The sequence below is a fragment of the Gossypium hirsutum genome, chromosome A13 (genome assembly GCF_007990345.1).
Source record: "Gossypium hirsutum isolate 1008001.06 chromosome A13, Gossypium_hirsutum_v2.1, whole genome shotgun sequence".
NCBI classification, from domain to species: domain Eukaryota; kingdom Viridiplantae; phylum Streptophyta; class Magnoliopsida; order Malvales; family Malvaceae; genus Gossypium; species Gossypium hirsutum.
The window spans coordinates 70,134,894-70,149,470 of NC_053436.1; the positions used below are offsets into that span (position 1 = coordinate 70,134,894).

The 14,577-nt window shown below is 36.2% G+C and overlaps 1 long non-coding RNA gene across 6 annotated transcripts; it reads left to right on the plus strand.

The window, feature by feature from the left end:
* The first annotated feature begins 7,667 nt into the window (after positions 1–7,667).
* On the plus strand, positions 7,668–13,590 carry LOC107893836 (uncharacterized). Of its 6 annotated transcripts, none has more exons than XR_005907628.1 (6): positions 7,668–8,121; positions 8,228–8,337; positions 8,690–9,150; positions 9,233–9,350; positions 10,143–13,254; positions 13,399–13,589. It is a non-coding gene; the product is annotated as an uncharacterized lncRNA (long non-coding RNA). The 6 variants fall into 6 exon arrangements; XR_005907627.1 differs by having other exon boundaries at positions 7,680–8,121; positions 8,248–8,337; positions 13,399–13,587; XR_001683012.2 differs by having other exon boundaries at positions 7,680–8,121; positions 8,271–8,337; positions 8,690–9,350; positions 13,399–13,590.
* Positions 13,591–14,577: the final 987 nt, after the last annotated feature.

The following is a 14,577-nucleotide window of genomic DNA, read 5'->3' on the forward strand; positions in this document are numbered from 1 at the left end:
ATTACGAAAATGGTATACTTTTTTAGGTCGCGCCTACCTGAAAGGCGTAACCCTTTTTTAATATTAAATTTTTTTCGTTTAAAAAATATTATTATTATTTTTTAATATTTATATTAATATATGTGTAAAAATACGTGTTTTATACGGGTAAAAAAACCCGAAAAAGATCAAGCCTGTCAAGTAGGCGCGATTAGGTAGGCGCAACACCCCTCATGCTGCTGCTGCCGCCGCTGCTTTTGCTGCCCCTGCATGCTGCCCCTATTTTCACCATGCATGAGTCATATCATCATGGGAAAAAAATCTAATGGGGGACCTTATAAGCATGGTCCACCAAGTTGAAGCAGGCACCACCGAATGTGAAAAAGGAAGGAGAGAAAGGAGAAGGAGAAGAAGAAGAAAAAGAAGAAGACCGAAGATGAAGAAGAAGAAAAAAAGGTAATGTATTATTTTAGTAATTTATTATAAAATTGTTGTGTTTTGTGAGTTTAGTAATGTAAATTTTTTTTAAAAATAATTGTATAGTTATTTTGTTAGTAGTATGATTAGGTTATAAATTGATAGTGTTTTGTATTTTGTTATAGTTATTTATTTTGTTAATAATTTATGGGATTAGGTTACAAATTGTTAGTGTTTAGTTGTTTAGGGTATTGTGATTTTTTAGTAATTTAATTTTTTAAAAAATAATTTTATAGTTATTTTGTTAGTAATTTATGATAAGGTTATAAAAATTGCTAGTGTTTAGTGGTTTAGTGTATTAGTGTATTGTGGTTTTTTTAATAATATATTTTAAAAAATAATTTTATAGCTATTTTATTAGTAATTTATGATTAGGCTACATAAATTGCAAGTGTTTAGTGGTTTAGTGTATTATGATTTTTTAGTAATGTATTTTAAAAAAAATTATTTTGTTAGTAATTTATGATTAGGTTACATAAATTGTTAGTGTTTAGTGGTTTAGTGTATTAGAGTATTGTGATTTTTTTAGTAATAATATGTTTTAAAAAATAATAATTTTATAGCTATTTTATTTGTAATTTATGATTAGGTTATATAAATTGTTAGTGTTTAGTGGTTTAGTGTATTATAATTTTTTAGTAATGTATTTAAAAAAATAAATTTTTAGTTATTTTGTGTTAATAATTTATGATTATAAATTGTTAGTGTTTATAGTTTAGTGTTTTGTGATTTTTTAATGTAACTTTTATATAATGTAATTTTATATTATTATTTATTTATTTGATAATTTTTATTGATTTATTAAAATGTTAATTAAAATTGTTGTTATATGATTTTATAGGTTATTTGAAAGAAACTAATTAGGTATGTTTCTATTCTTTCTTTCTTTTTTAAATTCGTATGTTTTTTTATATTTAGATAGTTTATATGTTTTTAATTATATTATTATTGTTATCTAACATAAATTTTTTATTGTAGGTAAATAATGGGAAATTATGAGATATTTACTGTGTTTGTTTCTAAAATTTGAAATAATTTATTGTATTTTTTGAAATAAATTAAATGAATTCAATTTTTTTAATTGCAGATTTGTAACAAATGGGTTCTTTGATTGATAATAAAAATCACATATCAAGTACCATTAATGAGATGGTAATAAAATTTTATTTGATAGTCATGTTATTTGTTGAATTAAATTATATTGTATTAACTAATTTGCTAATATAATAATGTCAGAGCCCGTACCGCGTATTGAGGGGCCGTGTTAATAGTGTAGAGTTTTAGCCAGATGAACGCCTAATACCGTTCTTGGAGTTAGCCGGGTTTGAATTAGCGGCATTGATCCGGACTTTTGATCTACGATATGACTTGATTTTCGCGTTAGTCGAGCGATGGTGTCCGGAGACCCGCACATTTTATTTGCCGTGCGGGGAGTGCACCATCACTCTAAAGGACGTTACACTACAGCTCGGGCATAAGTTCGATCTCCAAGCCGGCTGCCCTTTGCTATGAATTATTTGGACGCTCGCCAAGTGAGGGAAAATTTGCGAGTTTGAGGTTTTCATGGCTAAATGCAAATTTTGAGTATTTGCCGAGTACTGCCAATGAACGGAAGGTGATGCAGGTCGTTCAAGCTTACATTATGCCCCTTATAGGGGGTGTACTTATGCCGGATTCAAACGACAATACGGTCCACTTGATGTACTTACCCCTATTATCTAATTTGCATAACACCCGTTCATACAGTTGGGGGTCTGCAGTGTTAGCCATGTTGTATTGCGAACTTTGTCGGACGACAAATCCTTCTGCGATGGACATAGGCGGATGCCTTATACTGCTACTGTCGTGGGCACTTTATTGGATGCCATTCTTGGCATCCATTAGCCACCAATCATATATATTTCCATTCGTTAATAGGTGACGAATTTTTATTCATTATAACAATTAGTTGACTTTTTTTCAAATTATGTTGTTCTAACAATTTTTTTCGTAGATGGAGCACAAATCTGGGTATCGAGAGGTCATACACGGTTTCGATATATCGTCTGATGATCGAGAATCATTCTGGAGAAGGGGTAAGTTTTTCCAATATCAATTTAATTTTATTATTTTATTTCACTTGACCCGCGTTAATATAAAAATGTAATTAACTGTACAGTTTATTTGGATGCTGTATTTTGTTCCAGAAATTATGGCAGTTATTCCCCCGTTTGCCCACATCTACTCAAACTTATGGTGCATTAGCGAACCCGTTACCAGTTTTCAGATAGTGGAGTGGTATCATGGCGATTGAGTTCTTCGGCGGTTCGGTTGCATACAATATATCCCGAACTGCCAGTACAATTGGGGGATATCCGTGGGATGAACAGGAGGGGGAAGCATGGGCTTGATTGGGGAGATGTGCATGAAGACTATATTACAGTGTGGAACAACCAGTTTGGGAGGGTACCTCAGATGGATCGTGGTTTGGATCTCCAGCCCTCGTTAGAGTACTTACAGTGGTACTGTGAGATAGGGAAACCATTTTTGTTTGGTGGGCGGTCGATGGTAGTCCCCCCATATACGACACGAATTGGGCAACATCTTCCATATCCACATCATACACCAGAGCCGGTGCCAGAGTAGGAGCTAGAACCGGAACTATACTCTAGGGGTAGTTCTTATCATCCAGATTTGGGGGGCGATGACTATTTCCCAGGCTCCTCAGGCCACGGATATCATTCGGAGTTTGATATCTTCAGCCCACTACCACCTCAGTACTCCAGTCATCCCGGCTCATATCTACCTCAATACTCCGGCCTGTGTCCACCACTGTACTCCACTCCTCTAAAGCCGTATCCACCACCGTACTCTACTCCTCCTGGCCCGTATCCACCGTCATATTCTACTCCCCCTGGCTCAAGTTCATCGATGGCATTTGAGATATATGATTTTTTGTCTATGTTTCGCACACCCCCACATACGGATGAAGAGAACGTTGATCACCGTAGTCGCCCACAACGTGAACGTCGAGCTCCACAAAAATATACCCCTAGAACCACACCATCAAACCATCAATTTTAGGGGGTTTTGTAATATAAATAACTTCATTTTTGTGTAATAAATTTTTTTGCATTTTATTTATCAATTTAATTTATTTTTTTGGCATATTAAACAGTCAACGATGACTATTTATGTAATGAGTTTTTTTCCATTTTATTACAAAGGATAGTCATCTTTCCCCCATTGAAGAACGTAATTATAATAGTAAATGAAAAACATAATAAATCTGGGTTAAGTATAGATGAACACGAATAGTCATGCTTCACCCAGAGTACGTATGTAAATTGTACGTAAACATGTGCTTTTAAGGCGAATTTTGGATTTGCTTGGCTTGAAGTACATAATAGAAAAAAGAGAAGGAGTATTAAAACAATCAATTTTAAAATACTTAAAAATTAAAGAGAATGACAGAAATGCAAATCAATCAATTAACCCATTTAATGAACAACATCTCAATTTCTATCCGATCGCAATGATTGTCCAATATGGTAGTTTTGGAGCGGACATTTACTCCGATTATGACCGGCTAATCTGCATACTCCACACAGCTTCCCATCAGATTTCTCTCTAATCTCCATTTCGTTACGGATTCTGAATGATTGCGGACGACCTTTCGGGTTCCTATGCAACCCTTTGTTTGGGACAAGCTCGAAGGTTGTCGGAGGAACCTCCTAAGTAGATAGGTCATGAAGCATGGGAAACTCATTCTCCCATACACGCAACGTGCGTTTGAGGGTATACACTTCATTGGTAAATTGATCTACATTGAACGAGACTTTAGCACAAGCTGCCACGACATGTGCACAAGGATAATGAAATGTCTGGAACCTCTTGCAATCGCACCGTCTATTTCGGAGATCAACTCCGTAGGACCTAGGTGGTATACTGGGTCGACAACTGATGGTCTCTGTAACGCAAAACGTTTCATTACATCGTGAATATACTTCTACATTCATCGACCTCGCCATCCGATGATTTGCAACCATTGCATCCCTGACATCTTCGACAAACACGTGCCCTGCCTCCATTTAGTTGACTTGTTGCTGACCCATTCTTGGTACCCTGTAGAATGTAGCCGAAAATACAGATGAAATCGGAACATGTCATGTTTTCAACAACACAGCGTTGATGCCTTCCACCAAGTTTGTGGTCATTTGACCGTAACGAAAGCCCTCGTCAAAACTTTGGGCCCATTGCCACGACTCCATGGTACCCAACCATTGTCGTAAAGATGTGTTCATCTGACCTTCCATGTCACTCTCAAGTCGAGTCATCCTTTGCCGAAAAATGTGTGGCTCAAGCTCGTACGTTGTGTATGTATTAAGAAAATATAAGTTATAGTCTCGCCACAAAACATTAGGTTATATATTGAAAGGATAAGGTTATTATTTACCTATTTTAACAAATTGTCTCTTCCAGTCTGGATTCTTATAATTTCGATGGAAGTTAGCCGCGATGTGTCGTATGCAGTAAACGGATCTCCATGGCACACCGGAATGCCTAATGGCGGCAATTAATCCTTTCCCTTTATCAGAGATTATGCAAATATTATCATTACCAATAACATACATCCGCAGGTTTGTAAGGAAGAATTCCCACGACTCCATGTTCTCCTTATCTACGATGGCAAACGCAATTGGGAGCACGCTCTTGTTCCCGTCTTGAGAAATCGCAAGAAGTAATATCTGTGTATATTTACTGTATAGCCATGTCCCATCTACTTGCACAAACGGCTTGCAGTGGGGAAATGCACGCACACATGGATCAAACGTCCAGAACATCTGTTGAAAAATTCTTTTTCCCAGGTAATTGCTCATCTAGGCCGTAATAAGGTTGTGTCTGCAACTCAATGATAGTCCCCGGTACGTACTCCCTCATAGCTACAATCCATCCCTGCAACTCATTGTATGATGCATCAAAATCTCCGTATAATTGCTCCATTGACATCTGTTTAGCTATCCATGCCTTCTGGTATGATACTCGATACTAGAATTGTGCTTGCATTTCGGCAATTAGTACCGAAACTTTAATGGTCGGCATGTCTTCAACCATTGGCATGGTGCATGTATAGATAGTTTTGGAATCAAGTTTTCGATGATCTTCTGTTATACGTGTTGAAGTACATGTGTGAGACCCAACAAATTTTCTTATCTCCCACATCTGTGATTTCTGGATAAATGCAGCTCGTATCCGCCGATTGCAGCCTTCCGTCGACTTCCAACACTCTCCAATATATAATGTTGGTTTAGACACGAAAACTTTGTAGTCTACTGATATAATCATACTATAATGCTTAATGGCAAATACGCACTCTTCTTTACTTTCGAATCTCTGGCCCACGAACAACTCCTTAGAATCAGAATATACGGCTATCCGGTGAGCAGGTAGTACTTCAGGGTACTCTGGGAACTAGGCTGCATGCGCCACATCGGGGTCTATCCGAAACATGTGTGCCCCAAGATTATTGTGTATCATAATATAATGAATCTGGTTCCCGAATGAAGACGCATTAACATTTCCATCCTTATTCAAGCCTTCATCGTCAATATCATCCGGGACCTCATCCACGTCGGGATCACTATCACTATCGACTTCATGATCAGAAGGATCACTATTATGGTATACATCATCACCAACCACAGCAGTCTCGGGTGTAGCATTAAGATCAATGTCGATCCCATGTATAGTTGATTGACTACCAACGTATGAGACCAAAACAACCATACACGGTTCTTGAGCTTCAGCTTCTTCACCCAATGTAGTGGGATCTTCAGTTACCTCCACACCAGCTAACTCAGCAAATAACTGAATCGGTGCATTTTGGTTGCTCCAAGTCCCACAATAAAGAGCGACCATTGTCACCATATCTTCATCGTCTAAAAGTTCCATTTTGGTGAATTTTATGGGATCTGTCGAAACTAGAAACTTGTAGAAATGTTTCAAGATCCTTCTCCCAGAACGTCTATAAAATTTTTCACTAATTTTTTCCTTCATATCATCAAATGAGATATTTCTATTGAATCTCATTGCTATTTGTTTGCGACATTCAATTATACATCCCATGCTTGTTGTCAAAATTTCTCTATCGAAATAAATGCATACGAAAAACTGATTCTCCATCTTCAACACTAGATCTGTTAAAAAGATTTCAAAATTCTCAAAATAGTTTCGAATAGCAAAAAAGTTACATTAAAATTTTAATGCAAAATTTTTCATGCAGAAGCTAACAAAATTAATAATCTAACAAAATAACTTTTAAATAATAAAATTTCTAATAAAATTCTATATTCTATTTAAAAATAAATAAACTAAAATACCTTATCTTTCTTTTTGTTTTCCTTTCTTTCCTTCTTCTCCTTCTCTTCTTACTTCTGTTTTGCTAAATTTTGTGTTTTTTTGCTCTGCTAAATTTTCTATATTTTGCTCATCTGATTTTCAGGAGAATATATAGGGGAAAATGAAGCTTGTGGGCCCCACTAGTCGCGGCTACCAAGAAGGCTCAACAAGTCGCACCTACCATGAAGGCACAACTAGTCGCGCCTGCCAGATAGACTCAACTAGTTGAGCTTGTCAGGTAAGCGCAACCTGTATGCATACTATTTCCATACATATACACGAGTTTTATACTGATCCAAAAAAAAATATTATTTTTTTAAACGAAAAAAATTTAATACTAAAAAAATAGGTTGCTCCTGTCAGGTAGGCGCAACCTAAAAAAGTATACCATTTTTGTAATTAATCTGGCTGACAACCCATTTTCGTGTATAATTTTTTTTAATATATTGGGGTATAAAACCCTATGTTGTATGGTTTAGTGGGTCTACATCAATTTCTCATACTAAATTAATCTTTTAATTTGATTTATAGCTAAATTAATTTTAGTTTAGTTTTAGAGTTTAAATTTGAAGTTTACTTTAGTTTTATAAGGCCAAATGTGTCAATTCAATAGTATCGCTTAATGCTTTTTATTTTTACTGAAAAAACATTAGAAGTTTAGTTTTAAATTCATCTAAATATTTTTTATGCCAAGGAAAGATGAATTTTTTTAATAAAATATTGAGTGGTTGCCATTAATACTTTAAAGATAAGAACAAAACTGCATGGTCGACACGTGTCCTGAGTAGTCAATCACCACAAAGCGGTGACAGACCCCTAATTAATGAAAAAACAATAACCATAGCTCATTCTTAAGAGAATGTAATTGTCAAAATTAAGAAACCCATTTCTTATTGACTGAAACCTTAGAAACTATCTATTATCATAAAACATTAACAAGAAGAAAAATCCCACTTAAACTATCCTATTCTTTAAAAAGACCCCGCAATTCAAATTTTCTGGCATCCTACCCTTTAATTCTACAAGCCATCGTTCTATCTTCAGTTGTTCTGTATCATTATTGCCCTCAATGGAGATTTCATAGAAATAGAAACCGTCAGAGTCCCTTTGTACTTATTTCCTCCAACTCATTTCAAACGTCGTTTAGAGATCTTCTATCCTCTTCGGTCATTGATTCCATTTTTTTAAGGAGCATCCTCGATCCAAACCCTCGATTGTGTCTATTGTTTTCTTTCCTCAGTCATCGCATGCATCGTATGATTTACCTTTCGTCTCACAAAATAGCAGGTAAAGCTTTTGAATTTTTGTGCTTTTTTCTTTTATTTCTTGTACAATCATCGTGATACTCGATCTGTCCTCATCTCCTGTTTGGATTTTTTTTATTACTATCAAGGAGTCACCTTCTATTTTCAGTTTATGAAACCCTCTTTTCTCAGCCACCGTCACTGCTTGTAGACATGCTTTCGCCTCTGTAATGGTTGCATCGGCTATAAAATTGTTCTGGTAAGTGCATGCTGCTAATATATATCCCTCGACATCTTTGAATATGATTCTCGTAACCGAACTTAGCATGTTTTTATTATATGCCTTATCGAAATCACAATTAACTTTATTTTCTCTCAGTGGTTTCCAAATACAATCGTTTTGTTATATATTTGTTGTTGTTTTTTGAACTATGTGGTTACTTTCTACCTAGAATGCTTTGATAAATGCAATTAACCCAATTGTACTTTGTTTTTCACCTTGATGGTAAACTTTATTTATTTGGTGCCATACTGCCCATAGAGATATTTGTAGGCATTTGCATTGTTCTTCTTCCATACTAACAAATAGATTTGCTAACAATAACTTCCAGTTTTGGCCTTGGGACTAGGAGAAGCATCAATCCCTATCCCTTGCAGGATATTTTTGACAAACATACAGTCCCAGAATATACGGTTCACCGATTCTTCCATTGAGTGACATAGTGGGTAATCGTTCATCACCCTCAACTTCTTAGATTGAAGGTTATTAAGAGTAGGAATATAGTTATTTATTACTTTCCATATTGTAAATTTGATCTTGCTCGCAATTTGTAAGTTCCATATTCTGGTGTAGAAGTTCTATAAAATCATCGGTTGTAGCGTTACTTCCTTTTGCATTTGTGTTGTACGTTCTTTAAACAATCACTTGTATCATCTTTTTGCTGAGTACACTCCTGTATTATCACCCTTCCAAACCCCGATGTCCTTGATATCGACTCCAGCAATTGGAATGGTATGAATTATGTTTGCTTGCTCCTCGTCAAAAAGCTTTCTTAGGACTTCTAACCTCCAGGTGATTTGTTCATAATTAATTAAGTTTGCTACTATTGTGAAGTTGATATTAATATTCTGTCATGTTATTTTTACATGTCTAGGCCCTGGAGGCCAATCTTTATTCCATATATTGATTGATTTGCCATTTCTTACCCTTCATCCTATGCTTGGCTCAAAAAGTCCTCTCAAGCACCATATGCTTCTCCAGGTAAATGGCAGGTGAGATCCTAAACTTGCATTAAAAAAATTCACTATTTGGGTAATATTTTGCTTTCATAACATGAGCAAATAAGCATTCTAGATTCATTATTAATTTCCACCCCTGTTATGCGAGCAAAGCAATATTAAATTTAGCAAAATCTCTAAAACCTAATCCTTATTGCACTTTCGGTTTGCACACCTCCCTCTACTTACACCAATGGATCCCCTTCCTTGTTTTGGAATTTCTCCACTAGAATTTACTAATAATGTTTTCTAACTCACGACAAAGGGTAATAGGCAATAAGAAACATTGCATCGTATAAACTGGTATGGCTTGTAAAACTGACTTAAGAAAGACTTATTTACCTCCAAGCAATTATTGCTGAATACTCCAGTTTTCAATGTGTCTAGAGAATCTGTCTTTAAAATTTGCAAACTCTTATTTTTTCTGTCTTCCTATCATGGTTGGAAGACCTAAATATTTTTTCGAATTACTTGAAATTCTTACTCCAAGAGAGTTCCAATCTATTCCTTATAATCTCTCTGCACATTACTACTAAAGTAAATCAGTGACTTTTCATAATTGATTTACTAGCCCAAAACCTCTTCGTACTTGTTTAATATTGATTTAATAGCCTTTGCCCCCTCCATACTTGCTTCCCCGAATAGAATGCTATCATCCAAGAAAACTAGATGAGTTAACAATAGTCCATGATAAACATGTTAATTTGTAAATTTTTTATGATTAATTTGGTTTATTTTTGAACTAAACCCTGCTAATTAAGTGATTTTATGATTTAAACTTGTCAGGGATGCAATTGGACAAAAACAAGCTAAAAGGGGCCAAATTGAAACACAATCATTGAAATAGGGCCAAATCAAAAAGGGTGGAGGAAGCCAAGGACACATCAAATATTTTGACTTTATAAAAGCCAAAAATAGGAAAATCTTATTTTATTTTATTTATTTTTATTTTATTTTTGATTTTACAATAAATTAGTTTAGGCTAAATCTAGTAAACCCTATGTATATAAATAGGGGCTTTATGTTCTTAGGAAATCATCCATTAATTTTTGTATTCCTACTTTCATTTGGAATTGAACTATTTTCTTTTCTCTTTCAATTTGATGTGGGAATTTCGTTCATTTCAATTTCTTTGTTCTTTCTAAATTCCTCCAATTGCTTTCTAACTCCTTTTATTCCCCAATTTCTTCTATTATCATACAGATTCAATCACCTTCCACAACTTACAAGCATGAATAAATTCATGCTTCACTAAAATTTCAACTTAATCTTGGGTCGGTGTTCTTTCCAGTCGGGAATCGTGAGATACGAATTCCTGCTAAAAATTCATCCAATCGATATTCATTTTTTTCTTAAGTGTCAGAATTGACAACTCATCTCTTAAAGTTAACTCGATTACAAGTCAAAAAGTGCATGTTGGTTTGGAGTCGTGTTAGTTGACAATTGGAGAAACGAGTCGGTCGTGCTGTATTTGAATATCTGAGAACAAATTGAGAAAGAAGTGATCAGGTTTAAACGACCCATGCAGTTGAGGCCGTTAAGTCAAGTTGGGTTCTTCAAAATGAAATGCTGCCAGAATCTTGAATCGGGAACACGTGTGTCTCAGTTAGATAATTGGTAAGGGTTGGTTTGCAGGTCGTACCGGAACCAGCTACTAGAGGAGGAATTGGTGGTTAGGACGTTCGTAACTGCTGTAACTAGCTTATCGGTTGGAGGAGAAGATTAATTTTTGAAGATCGATTCTTGATACGAAATTTACCGAGTCTAAGGCTAAGACTTATTTTATCTGTCTACATAAGTCTTAATTTATTTCCAGTTTACATTTATTTTCAATTGTAGTCAACCGTTTATTTAAGCTGATTAGATTATTTACTTTCTTAAATATTCTCAAATTCCCTCGATTTAATTGTTTATTTTTAGCAGGTATGTTTGGAGTTGTGGGCACGACTCTTAACACAATGATTGACGAGACGAATATTCTGCTCATAAGTGAACACAGAAGTTGATTGCGATATCCAATCCCTATGGACTCGACCCTACTACCACTCTTTATTACAATTTAGAGTTGTTTCTGGAGGAATTATTTTTGGTGGTTTCGACGCCCATCAAATTTTGGCGCCATTGCCGAGGATTGGAGATATTATTCTAATTTTTGTTTGTTTACCTTATGACCAGATCAGAATTGGGAACTCTAGAATTTGAACTAGAAATTGAGAAATTCGCCCGAGAAATGTGGAAAGAACCCATTCGATGCGGTAAACGGCCAAATCCTAGATTCGAAACTATATCGTATACTGAAGAAATTTTCTCGTTTGACGAACCAAACGAGATGGCTGAACAGACAATACGCCAACTCGCTGCGGCATCTGATGAACAACAATGTTTATGTATAACCTATCCGATAGGAGAAATGCCGTTCGAGTTAAAATCTAGTTTGATTCACTTATTACCCACCTTTCGTAGATTATAGAATGAAAACCCGTACACCCACCTTAAGGGATTCCATATGGTGTGCACAAGCATAAAGCCTTAGGGAGTAACCGAAGACCAAATCAAACTTTGCGCTTTTCCTTTTTCACTAGCCTACTTTGCTAGAAGGTGGCTATTTTATTTGCCTCCGGAATTTGTCAATACATGGTCTGACATGTCTCGTTTGTTTCTTGACAGGTTTTTCCCTGTAGTTCGAGCGGCCGAACTAAGGAGAGATATTGTGGGAATCCGTCAGATAGAGACTGAATTGCTCCACGATTACTGGGAGAGATACGAAAAGTTGTGTGCAAGTTACCCACAACATAGACTATTGAGCAGTCACTCTTGTAGTATTTCTATGAGAGATTACTCTCGATGGAAATGAAGATGATTGATGCTGCAAGTGGGGGGCACTCGTTAATATGATGCCTCAAAGAGTGAGAGAGTTGATTTCAACCATGGCTGCTAACTTTCAACAATTCTAACCAGCCATAGAACTTACGAGACAGGTTCATAGGTTAATTTCTTTATCTCTAGAAGATAAAATTGATAAGCTGACTAATGTTGTTCAAACTTTGCTTACAGATAAAATGAGCCCAGCACGGTTGTGTGAAATTTGAGCTAAGCCAGACCACCCGACGGACTCCTATCCGATTTTATATGAGGAATTTGACAAAACAAGCGAATGCTATTGAGAACTTTCCAAGACCGCCCTATAGGCGCTATGACCACTACTCAAACTCATATAATATGGGGTGGAAAGATCACCCAAATCTCAGTAATGGGACGAATCTGCAGTTCAATCAACCATACCAACAAAGGCCGCCTAAGAATCAACAGATACTACCCGCAAAGTCATCTTTGGAAGCCATTGTAGAAAGTCTAGCCAACAGTACTAAGAAATTCCAACAAAAAAATAACATGCATTTGTAGGAGTTGGACAAGCAAGTGAGTAAACTCGTGCTTACGGTTAGCCATTTGGAGTCCCAAGGTAAGCTGCTATCCCAAACTGAGCCAAACCCTCGACACAATGCAAGTGCTATGACACTGAGCAGTAGGAAGGTTTTGGAGCCCATACCTGACACAAGTCACGGCCACGACACTAGTCGCGCCCACGACTCTAGTTAAGATAGAGAGAAACTTGACATGGAGGGTTCAGTAGAGTCAGCACCTTAAAAATCATTTGTAGTACCATATCCGTTTCTTAGAAGACTTGTCCAGTGCAAGAAGGAGCGAGATGAAGAGATCCTAGACATCTTTCGAAAGGTGGAAATCAACATACCTCTTCTCGATGCGATTAAGCAGATCCTACGATATGCAAAATTCATAAAAGAGTTATGCAAGAGTAAAAGGAAACTTTTGGGCAATGAAAGGGCAAGTGTCGGAGAAAATGTCTTCGCCGTTCTGCAACGGAAAATATCGCCCAAATGTAAGGACCAAGTTTTGTTTTTCATATCTTGTAAAATAGGTAGTGTCGGTATTAAAAAAGTAATGTGTGACTTAGGTGCATCAATTAATGTTATGTCTTTGTTAATTTATAAACTACTTAACGTGGGTTCTTTAAAGGAAACAGGTGTGATTATCCAGCTTGTAGATAGATCTGTAGTGCAACTAGAAGGAGTATTGGAGGACATTCTTGTAAAGGTAAACGAGCTAATATTTCCTGCAGATTTCTACATTATCAATATGTAGGAGATAATTTGGTCAATTCATCTAACATACTTCTCGGAAGGCCATTTTTGAGTACCGCACAAACAAAGATTAATGTACAAAGTGGGATACTAACTATGGAGTTCGATGGGGAAGTGGTGAAATTCAATGTCTATGAGGCCATGAACCACCCTAGCATGATTTCTAATATTTCTAATATTGATGTAATCGATCCTTTAACTAAATTTACATTTATAATATCATGACGAAGATAAATTACGAATTTTTCTTTTCAAAAGTTTAGACTTTGATTCCATGAAGAAACTAGAGTGGATAACCTTTGAAGAAACTGTTCAGGAAATAGTGGCTCATATGGAGGTATCGCAATTACAGAAAAATTCAGGTAAAAATTTTGAATTATCTCCTTCATAGACTAAACTTATACCATCTATTTTACAGGCTCCAGAGTTGGAGCTCAAACCCCTTCTAGGCCACTTGAAGTATACTTTTCTCAGTAAAGGAAATACCTTACCAGTAATAATCTCGAGTAAACTCTCGATGGTAGAAGAGGAAAACTTGGTACAAGTTCATAGGGACTATAAAGAGGTAATTGGATGGACGATAGTCGACATTAAGGGGTTGAGCCCCTTGACTTGCATACACAAAATTCAAGTTGTCGATAATGCTATTCCCAGAAAGGGAAGCTCAAAGGCATCTCAATCCGCCTATGATGGAAGTGGTGAGAAAAAAAGGTCTAAAAGCTACTTGACACCGGGATGATCTATCCCATCTTTGACAGTAATTGGGTTAGCCCAGTCCATGTAGTACTGAAAAAGATCGGCGTAACCGTAATTGAGAATTCAGCAGGTGAAATGGTTCCCACTCAGGTCCAAAACGAGTGGAGAATCTGCATCGATTATAGGAAGTTAAATTCCTTAACTTAGAAAGATCACTTTCCACTTCCTTTTATTGACCAGATGTTAGAACGTTTAGCTGGAAAGTGTCATTATTGTTGTCTGGATGGTTACTCGGGTTTTTTCCAGATCTTAGTAGTACTGGAGGATCAAGAAAAGATGACGTTTACGTGTCTATTTGGCATATT